This window comes from Carcharodon carcharias, chromosome 2 (assembly GCF_017639515.1).
Source record: "Carcharodon carcharias isolate sCarCar2 chromosome 2, sCarCar2.pri, whole genome shotgun sequence".
Taxonomy (NCBI): domain Eukaryota; kingdom Metazoa; phylum Chordata; class Chondrichthyes; order Lamniformes; family Lamnidae; genus Carcharodon; species Carcharodon carcharias.
In genome coordinates this window covers 234,643,597-234,654,964 of record NC_054468.1, presented here as the reverse complement: position 1 = coordinate 234,654,964, position 11,368 = coordinate 234,643,597, and positions in this window count along the sequence as shown.

Sequence of the window (11,368 nt, the reverse complement as noted above, 5' to 3'; positions counted from 1 at the left end):
CCACACTCTCAGACAGTGCATTCCAGACCCTAACCACTCAATTGACCCTGTCTCCCCCACACTCTCAGACAGTGCATTCCAGAACCTAACGCCTCGATTGACCCTGTCTCCCCACACTCTCAGACAGTGCACTCCAGATCCTAATGCCTCAATTGACCCTGTCTCCCCACACTCTCAGACAGTGCATTCCAGATCCTAACCACTGGATTGACCCTGTCTCCACCACACTCTCAGACAGTGCGTTCCAGATCCTAACTACTCGATTGACCCTGTCTCCCCCACCCTCTGAGACAGTGCGTTCCAGACCCTAACCACTCGATTGACCCTGTCTCCACCACACTCTCAGACAGTGCATTCCAGATCCTAACCACTCGATTGACGTTGTCTCCCCCACACTCTCAGACAGTACATTCCAGACCCTAACCACTCGATTGACCCTGTCTCCACCACACTCTCAGACAGTACATTCCAGACCCTAACCACTCAATTGACCCTGTCTCCACCACACTCTCAGACAGTGCATTCCAGATCCTAACCAATCGATTGAACCTGTCTCCACCATACTGACAGTGCATTCCAGATCCTAACCATTCGATTGATCATGCCTTTGCCACACTCTCTGTGCATTCCAGATCCTAACCACTCGCTGATTTAAAAAGCTTCTCCTCATGTCGCCATTGCTTCCTTTGCCAATTACTTTGAATCTATGCCCTCCGGTTCTCAATCCTTCCACTAATGGGAACAGCTTCTCCCTATCTACTCTGTCCAGACCCCTCATGATTTTCAGCACCTGTCTCAGACCTGCTCTCAGTCCTAACGGTCCTAACTTCTCCAATGTGGTGATCAGAAATGTACACAGTTCACCTGTGATGTAAACAAGGTTTGATACAAGTTTAACTAACTTCTCTATTTTTTTAATTCTATCCCTCCAGGAGTAAATCCTCAGGCCTGCTTTGTTTTCTTATGGGTTTGTTAAACAATGCTTCCCCACTCTATTTAGATTCTTACTTTCTAAGTAACATATGATGTTCTTGAAATAAAAGCAGAAAATGTTGGAAATATTCAGCAGGTCTGGAGAGAGAAATTGAGTTAACATTTCGAGTCTAATATGACTTCTTGTGATGATCTTGTTTTTTCCATATGAAAATGTAATACCCCATACTCACCCATTTTGAAATTATCCTGCCAATTATATTCCCATCATATCTTCCTGTAATTTGTTACACTCCTCCTCAGTGTTCACTATCCCTTCCAACTTGGTACCATCCGTAAATTTAGAAATGATATTTTTGATTCCAAAGTCTGAATTATGATTATGAAACGTGAACAACATTAATCTGAGTACTGATGCTTATAAGACCCCACTGGCTATCATCTGCCATTCTGAAAAGCTTTACCACTCCTCCCCTTTCTGTCATGCCCTTGTCTACTTATCCCTTCTGCTATTGGTCTCAACTCTGAATGTTTGACACAGTTAATTAGCCTATTATGCAGTGCCTTGCAAAAGGCCTTTTTGGGTATCTAGATTGAAATGTAGAGAGACAAGAGTCCATATTCAAATGGCCTGAGAGACGAGAGTCCATTTTAAAACAGTGTGAGTGATGAGAGTCTATTGTAAAACTGCAAGAGAGATGAGAGTGTGTTGTAAAACAGAGTTGGACATGAGAATAATAATAAAAGTTTGAGGTCATAAGGAAACAGGTAAGTGATTGGTGAGTATTTTGATCCCATCTCTTTCAAAAATGTGTAATTTATTAATACTTGTAAAGTTTTTTTGGTAGTATTAAGCTCATGAGCAATAGCAAAGCTTGTTGGGAGTAATATGGTTTATTAATTATAAATGAATTAAAGAAAAAATAATTAATGATAAAGGTGGCAGGGCTGTTGAGTGCAATGACTATGGAATGTGAAAGCTCGTGGACACCAGTGTGATCCATGTCAAACACGTCTGCATTAAGTGTCTGTGGCTTGAGGAACTTCGGCTCATAGTCACTGAGCTGGAGGCCGAGCTGCAGACACTGTGATGCATCAGGGAGAGGGAAAGTTACCTGGGCATTTTATTCCAAGAGATGATCACATTACATAGGCAAGGCAAACTTTAGAGTTGGTCAATGGTCAGGGACAGGAGGGTGTGACTGTAAATCAGGCAAGTATGGGGAACCAGCGAGTAGTGATGGAGGAGCCTCACCCCCTGACTTTGTCCAACAGTGATGAGGTGCTTGCTACCTATCCAGATGAGAAGAAGGACTGAAAGGTGGATGAGCGGACTGGTCATGGCACCATGGTGAAGGATGCCATTCAAGTGGGGCGAAATGAAGAACAGTTTGATAGTGATAGTTAGTCAGTGGGTTAGATACTGTTCTCTGCAGCCAGGACCAGGAGCTCTGAAGGCTGTGCTGCCTGCCCTGTGCCAGGGTTAAGGACATCTCCTAAACAAAAATAAAAATAAAAATACCTGGAAAAACTCAGCAGGTCTGGCAGCATCTACGGAGAGGAACACAGTTAACGTTTCGAGTCCGAATGACTCTTCAACAGAACTAAGGAAAAATAGAAGAGAGGTGAAATATAAGCTGGTTTAAGGGGAGGTGGTGGGACAAGTAGAGCTGGATAGAGGGCCAGTGATAGGTGGAGATAACCAAAAGATGTCACAGACAAAAGGACAAAGAGGTGTTGAAGGAGGTGATATTATCTAAGGAATGTGCTAATTAAGGGTAGAAAGCAGGACAAGCAAGGTACAGATAGCCCTAGTGGGGGTGGGGTGGGGGGAAGGGATCAAAATAGGCTAAAAGGTAGAGATAAAACAATGGATGGAAATATATTTAAAAATAATGGAAATAGGTGGGAAAAGAAAAATCTATATAAATTATTGGAAAAAAAGGGGGATTGGAAAGGGGTGGGGATGGAGGAGAGAGTTCATGATCTAAAGTTGTTCGACTCAATATTCAGTCCGGAAGGACATCTCCTCATGGCTACAGAGGAACATGGAGTGGGAGGGAGAGGATCCAGTTGCCATGGTCCACGTGAGAACCAGCAACATCGGTAGAACAAGAAATGATGCTCTGCTAAGAGAATTTGATGAATTGGGGACCAAATTAAAATGCAGAAGATCAAAGGTAATTATCTCTGGATTGGCATAGGGTCGGATGAGAGAATTAAATGTGTGGCTCTTAGGGTTTTGTGGAGTGAAGGGGTTTTGATCCATGGGGCACTGGCATCAGTACTCAGGGAAGAGGGAGCTATTCCATTGATATGGGGCCCACTTAAACCAGGCTGGGGCTAGTGTCCTGGCCAATCATATCACTAGGGCTGTGGACAGGGTTCTTTACTAATGGGGGTGGGGGGGTGCGGTGCGGTACGGTAGGGGGGTGGGGGGAGGTTTGGGTAAAGGGAGATGTGGAAATCCAAAGAGAAAGCGGAGGTATCAGAACAGTATAGAAATGTGGGTAAAGACAAGTGGAGTGGGACAGGAAGAGACATTAGAGTTTAACTAAAATTGTACATCAGTGAATAAGGTCATTGAAGGGAATAGAAGTAGACAAGTGAAATTAAAGGTTATTTATCTGAATGCACTGAAATATCTGCAATAAGAAAGGTGAACTGGTGGCACAAATTGAAGTAAATGATTTGGATCTAATTACCATTATAGAACCTTGGTTCAGAGTGGGTGGAAATTAGGAATAGCAAGAGGCAGAAAACATCTGTGGGTAGTTATAATGTAATAATTGTGGGAGACTTTAATCTTCATATAGACTGGGGCACTCAAATTGGCAAGAATGGGCTAGAAGAAGAGTTTGTAGAATGTTTTTGAGACAGATTCTTGGAGCAATAAGTTGTGGAACCCATTCAGGATCAAGCTACCTTATATCTACTAATGTGTAATGAAGCATGGTTAATTAGTAATGTCATAGTAAAAGATCCGCTGGGAAATAGTGATCATAATACCATTGAATTCCATGTCAAGTTTGAAAATGACATACTCCAATCACAAGGAAGAATCTTAAACTTAAACAAACCCAATTACATAGATATGAGGGCAGAGCTGGCTTATTGGGTAAATAGACTAAAAGGTGTGGAGGAAATTAAACAGTGGGAAACATTTAAAGAAACAACTCAAAATCTTTAACAAAAGTACATTCCATTGAAAAACAAAAACTCCACAAGAAAGTCCCATCCATGGCTCACTCAGGAAGTTAAGGATGGTCTGAGATTAAAAGAAGAGGCTTAAAATGTTACAAAAAGCAGTAGCAAGTCTGAGGATTGTGAATGTTTTAGAAACCAGTAAAGGGCCACCAAAAAATTGATAAAAAGGGGAAAAATATAATGAGAGTAAACTAGCCAGAAATATAAAACCAGATTGTAAGAGCTTTTATAAATATATAAAAAGGAAGAGAGTAGCTAAAGTAAACGTTGGTCCCTTTGGAAACAGAGACAGGAGAAATTGTCATGGGAAATGAGGAAATGGCGGAGGCATTGAACAAATATTTTGTGTCTGTCTTTACAGTGGAAGACACAAGTTTCACACCAAAAAAAGACAGTAACCTAGGGGCTAAAAAGAGTGAGGGAATTAATATCAGCAAAGAAAAAATATTGGAGAAACTTAAGGGACTAAAATCTGACAAATCCCTGGGACCTCATGACTACACCCTAGGGTTCTAAAAGAGAGAGCTGCAGAAATGGTGGATGTGCTGGCTATGATTTTCCAAAATCCCTTAGATTTGGAGATAATCCCATTAGATTGGAAATTGGCAAATGTTTCATCACTTTTCAAGAAAGGACGGAGGGAGAAAAGAGTGAACTACGGGCCAGTTAGCCTAACATAAGTTGTTGGGAAAATGCTGGAATCTATTATTGAGGAAGTCTTAACAATGCACATTGTAAAGCATAGTATGATTGGAACAAGTCAACATGGTTTTACTAAAGGGAAATCCTGTTTGACAAATTTAGTAGAGGTTTTTGAGGATGTGACTAGTAGGGAAGATCAAGGGGAACCTGTGGATGTGGTACACCTGGATTTCCAAAAGACTTTCAATAAAGTGCGGCACAAAAGCTTAACAGACAAGATAAGGGCTCATGGAGTTGGAGATAATATATTAATTAACATGGATAGAGGATTGGTTAACAGAAAGCAGAGAGTGGGCATAAATGGGAATTTTTTCAGATTGGCAGACAGTGAATAGTGGAGTGTCACAAGGATCAGTGCTGGGGCCTCAGTTATTTACAATCACGATTACTGAGTTAGATGAAAGGACAGAGAGTAATGTATCTAAGTTTGCTGATGGTACCGAGCTGGGTGGGAAGGTAAACTGTGCGGAGGACACAGGGAGGCTGCAAAGGGACATAGACAGGGTAAGTGAGAGAGCAACAAAATGGCAGATGGAGTATAATGTGGGGAAGTGTGAGGTTATTCACTATTTTTTCTTTGGTTGTAAGAATAGAAAAACAGAATATATTTTAAAGTGAGAAACTTGCAAGTGTTGATATTAAAAGAGACTTGGATGTGCTCATACAAGGAACACAGAAAGTTAGCATGCAGGTACAGCAAGCAATTAGGAAGGCAAATAGCATGTTGACATTTATTACAAGGGTATCAGGGCACAAGAATAAGGAAGACATGCTACAATTGTACAGGGTTCTGGTGAGACCACATCTGGAATACTGTGTGTAGTTTTTGTCTCTGTATTTAAGAAAGGATAAACTTGCATTGGAGGCTGCACAGTGAAGGTTCACTAGATTGGGATGAGGGGGTTGTCCTTTGATAAGAGGCTGAGTAAATTGGGATTATATTTTATGGAATTTAGAAGGATGAGAGGCAATTCCATTGAAACATACAAGATTCTGAAGGGGTTTGACAGGGTGGATGCTGAGAGATTGTTTCCCCTGGTCGGTGAATCTAACACACGGGGGGCTCAGTCTCAGGATAAGGAGCCGATCATTTCGGACTGAGATGAGGAGAAATTACTTCACCAAAAGGATTGTGATTGTTTGGAATTCTGTATCCCAGGGAATTGTGGAGGCTCTATCATTGAATACATTTCGGGCTGGGATAGATCTTTATTCTCTCAGGGGATTAGGGGATATGGGGAGTGGGTGGGAAAGTGCAGTTAAAGCCCAGGATCAGCCACGATCATATTGAATGGCAGAGCAGGCTCGATGGGCCTGTGGTCTCCTCCTGCTCCTATTTTTTTATGTTATTATGTCCTACATTATCCTTGTTTACACTTTCTGTTACATCTTCAAAGTGTTTCCACAGGATAAAGATGAACTCCACTTCATATTGTGTCTTTCACAACCCCAAGATACCCCAAAGTATTTCACAGTCAATGAGATGGCCACGATGCTGTGAGGTAGGAAATGCAGCAGGCAATTTGTACACAGGAAGATCCCATAATGGGTAAGGTAATAATTGATGGATAAAGTTATACAGTTTTGGAACAGACTCAGCTGAACTGAGCAGTTGTATTTAAGATATCAAAGTAAGAACAATTATGTCCAAAATAATCTGTCTAACAATATGGCCTAAATCCACCTCATGAAAGTAACCAATTCAAGTTCAATAAACATTCACTGACGTCCTGGGGCACTGGACAGTTTCACAACATCTCCAGGTTTTCCTTTAACTTTGGGCCCATGAAGGTGAGGATTCTAGTGCTGTGGAGCAGCACATGATGTCCCCCCAAATACTCTTAGTATAGCACAGGGTTAGATACAGAGTATTTCCCCCTCTACACTGTCCCAATCAAACACTCCCAGGACAGGTACAGCACGGGGTTAGATACAGAGTAAATCTCCCTCTACACTGTCCCCATCAAACACTCCCAGGACAGGTACAGCACGGGGTTAGATACAGAGTAAAGCTCCCTCTGCACCTTCCCCATCAAACTCTCCCAGGACAGGTACAGCACGGGGTTAGATACAGAATAAAGCTCCCTCTACACTGTCCCCATCAAACACTCCCAGGACAGGTACAGCACAGGTTTAGATACAGAGTAAATCTCCCTCTACACTGTCCCCATCAAGCACTCCCAGGACAGGTACAGCACGGGGTTAGATAGAGAGTAAAGCTACCTCTACACTGTCCCCATCAAACAGTCCCAGGACAGGTACAGCACGGGGTTAGATACAGAGCAAAGCTCCCTCTGCACTGTCCCCATCAAACACTCCCAGGACAGGTACAGCACGGGGTTAGATACAGAGTAAATCTCCCTCTACACCGTCCCCATCAAACACTCCCAGGGCAGGTACAGCACGGAGTTAGATACAGAGTAAAGCTCCCTCTACACTGTCCCCATCAAACACTCCCAGGACAGGTACAGCACGGGGTTAGCTACAGAGTAAAGCTCCCTCTACGCCGTCCCCATCAAACACTCCCAGGACAGGTACAGCATGGGGTTAGATACAGAGTAAATCTCCCTCTACACTGTCCCCATCAAACAATCCCAGGGCAGGTACAGCACGGGGTTAGATACAGAGCAAAGCTCCCTCTGCACTGTCCCCATCAAACACTCCCAGGACAGGTACAGCACGGGGTTAGATACAGAGTATTTTCCCCTCTACACTGTCCCCATCAAACACTCCCAGGACAGGTACAGCACGGGGTTAGATACAGAATAAAGCTCCCTCTACACTGTCCCCATCAAACAGGTGGTTGTTTCTAATTCCTCACCTTCATCCAAATCTAAATAGTATGTCCAAGGTTCCATTGGTTTCCTTCCCTGTGATATCAAGGCTCTTTGGTTCCTTCTATAATTCCCTGAGCCATCTCAATTCTATAAGATCTTGGTTGTGGAGCTCTTTCTGTTACCATGCCTTCTTCCAGTTGATCTCGTATCCACACCCTCTCCCTGTGCTACAGCATTTTCAAGTCTCGTGCGCTGTGCCTGAAATTGAAATTATTGAGCTTGACCATTTCTTTGTTTTTCCTCATGCTTCCTAACTTTCTCACAATTATCTGAGGTTATGTTAGGTTGTAGTGTTTGTTGTAGAGCTGGAAGTTGTATTCACAGCCGTTTTCCCATCAATAGTTCTGGTGGCAGGAACCCATTTGTTAGTGGTGAGGTTCTATAGTTAAGAAGGGCTATATTAATATCATCTTTTTCATCAATTTCTTGATTGTTCAAACTCCTCCTTCTGCTTCTCCTTTCAGCTAATGTTATCTAAGTGAACTAGTCACATGCGTGAAACCATATTCCTACACAAAGTTGTGAAATAACTCGATAGCAAACTGAGGTCGGTTGTCTGACACAACAATGTCCGTGATGCCATGTGTCGTGAGGATTCTTCTTGGTGATGTCATGACTGCCTCTGCCTTGGTACTATGTAGTCTACTCACTTCAAACCACCTGGAGTAGTAATCAGAGACAATGATGAAAACTTTGCCTTTAAACTCAAATAAATCCATTCCCAGGCGCTGCAATGGCCTCGAAGGAAAAGTGGAGGGTGCTCATGGTTCGCTCTGTTGGCTGTTCACTCCACACGTAAAGCAATTGGTGTTTAATTCTTCAATGGAGTGACTGATACCTGACCCACCTGACTGACTGCTGGGCTCTTGCTTGGTATTTCGCTATTCCCAAGTAACCTTGATACATTTTCTGGAGAATGTTGATTCGAAGTTTTGTGGGATGACTAGTCTGTTGGTAAAAAAGAAGAAATCATTGATATTGTGGGATATTTTCTCTGTTCAAAGTATTGGCACTGATACTCTTCAGAAAATCATCTGCTGTCGTCTGGTGCTTCCCTTGAACATACTCAGTAACTGAATCCTTTCTCACGAGTCTCCATCTAAAATGTTGAATTCCCAACAGCATTTTTGCAATTTCCTTTAGGTTAAGAAGAGTAACCAAAGGATTGTGGTTGGTTTCATTTCTAAACCTTAATCCCATGGCATATTCAGAGAACTGCCCACAGGCCCATGTGGTTGCTGATGCTTCTTTCTCAATGGTTGAACATGCCTTTTCTTTGTCTGTGAGAGATCTTGCGGTGTAATAAATTAGTCTTCTTTGTCCATCTTTTTGATTTTGAAACTTCACGGCACCCAAGCCTGTAGATGATGCATTCGCTGCTCCAATTGTTCTCAGCTCTGAATCGTAATGTGTTAGAAGTTTGGGTGAAATTAGGAGATTTTTGATCTTATCAATGGCATTTTGCTGGTCCACATACCAGCATCAATGTTGACCTTGCTGTTGTGACAGCTTGCTGATTTCTGCCAAGATTGAAAGGAACGTGCCTACTTGGCTGACCATCCCAAGGAATCTTTGTAATTCTATGATTTTTTTAGGCTGTGGAAACTCTCTAATGACCTTAGTTTTCTTCAGGTCAGCAGTAATTCCCAAAGCTTGCACAATCTGGCCCAAGAATTTTACCATGGGCTTTGTAAATTCACATTTGTTGTTTAATGTCAAACTGCCTTCTTGTAGAACTTTGAGGGCTGCTCTCACTCAATGGTCATGTTCTTCACTTGATCAACTGTGTACAGGAATATCGTCCATGTGGCATATTACCCCTTCCAGGGTGTGAGACACCAGCCTTTGGAACATTTCACTTCAGAAGCAATTGCGAATGGTAACCTGTTAAAATAATAATGATCAGATGGGCTGATAAAAGTAGTCAACAATCTGGATTCTTTGTCCAGTGGCAGCTGTCAAAAGCTACTGTTAGCATCCAGTTCTGTGAAGAGGGTGGCTTTTGCAAATTTGACGAGACTTTCATCCACTGATGCCATTGGGTGGATCTCGTGCTTTACTGGTTTCTTTAACTGAGTTACTACTGTTTAATGCTGATTCTAATTGAACCATTAGGTTTTGGTACTGTGACCATTCCAGAATACCACTTCATCGGCATGGTTACTGTAGAGATGATCTCTTGTTGTGATGTTTGTTCAGTCTCCCTCTTGGCTTTGTTGAAGAGTAGGTGAGGAACCTTCCTTGCTATGAAGAGAAATCTAGTCTAGGCATCAGCCCTAAGGGTTACTTGATATTCTGTCTTCAGCTTTCCTAAGCCTGAAAATAGGGATGGAAATTCATTTCTGAATATGTTACTGGACTGCTCATCAGTGATTTCATCAACTTTGTAAATCAGCGTCAACTACAAACATGCTTTTCTACTCAATAATGGTGACTCCAGGTTCTATATAACATACAGGAGCTCAATAATTTCCATATCCTTGTATCTTAGTCTCAGCAGGTGTTGGCCTATTACTTCCAATGTAGTCCCCCTGGACCTTGCAACTGGATGGAGGATGGCTACAATGTGATATTTTTAAGCCACTTTACTTCATCAGATAACACTGAAACATCTGCCCCAGTATCTAGCTTGATTCTATAGGGTAATCATCAACTTCTAATTTAATGCTTCAATAATTATTTTCTGTTTCACTAACTTCTCCTGAGAAGGTTATTTCTTTATACTGTGGCTCCTCCACTTCTTGGATTTTACTTGGTTTCATTACCTCTTTCTTCTTAACAGTTATAGGAACTTTAAATCTGCAGACAGAGCCAGCATGGATTTAGAAAAGGGAAATCATGCTTGACAAATCTACTGGAATTTTTCGAGGATGTAACTAGTAGAGTTGATGAGGAGGAGCTAGTGGATGTGGTTTATTTGGACTTTCAGAAGGCTTTCGACAAAATCCCACATAAGAGATTAGCGTGTAAAATTAAAGCGCATGTATTGAGTGTATTGAGACGGATAGAAAATTGGTTGGCAGACAGGAAACAAAGAGTAGGAATAAATGGGTCTTCTTCCGAATGGCAGGCAGTGACTAGTGGGGTACTGCAGGGATCGGTGCTGGAACCCCAGCTATTCACAATATATCTTAATGATTTAGATGAGGGAACTAAATGTAATATCTCCAGATTTGCAGATGACACAAAGCTGGGTGGGAGGGTGAGCTGTGAGGAGGATGCAGAGATGGTTCAGTGTGATTTGGACAAGCTGAGTGAGTGGGCAAATGCATGGCAGATGCAGTATAATGTGGATAAATCCATTATCCATTTTGGTAGCAAAAACAGGAAGGCAGATTATTATCTGAATGGCTATACATTGAGAGAGGGGAATGTGCAACGAGACCTGGGTGTCCTTGTACACCAGTCGCTGAAGGTAAGCACACAGGTGCAGCAGGCGGTAAAGAAGACAAATGGTATGTTGGCCTTCATAGCGAGAGGATTCGAGTACAGGAACAGGGATGTCTTGCTGCAATTATACAGGGCCTTGGTGAGACCACACCTGGAATACTGTGTGCAGTTTTGGTCTCCTTATCTGAGGAAGGATGTACTTGCTATAGAGGGAGTGCAGCGAAGGTTTACCTAATTTTCCTGACACCGTGGGTTTTTGCTTTCCTGTACTTTATCTCCTTTATCTGACATATTGAACG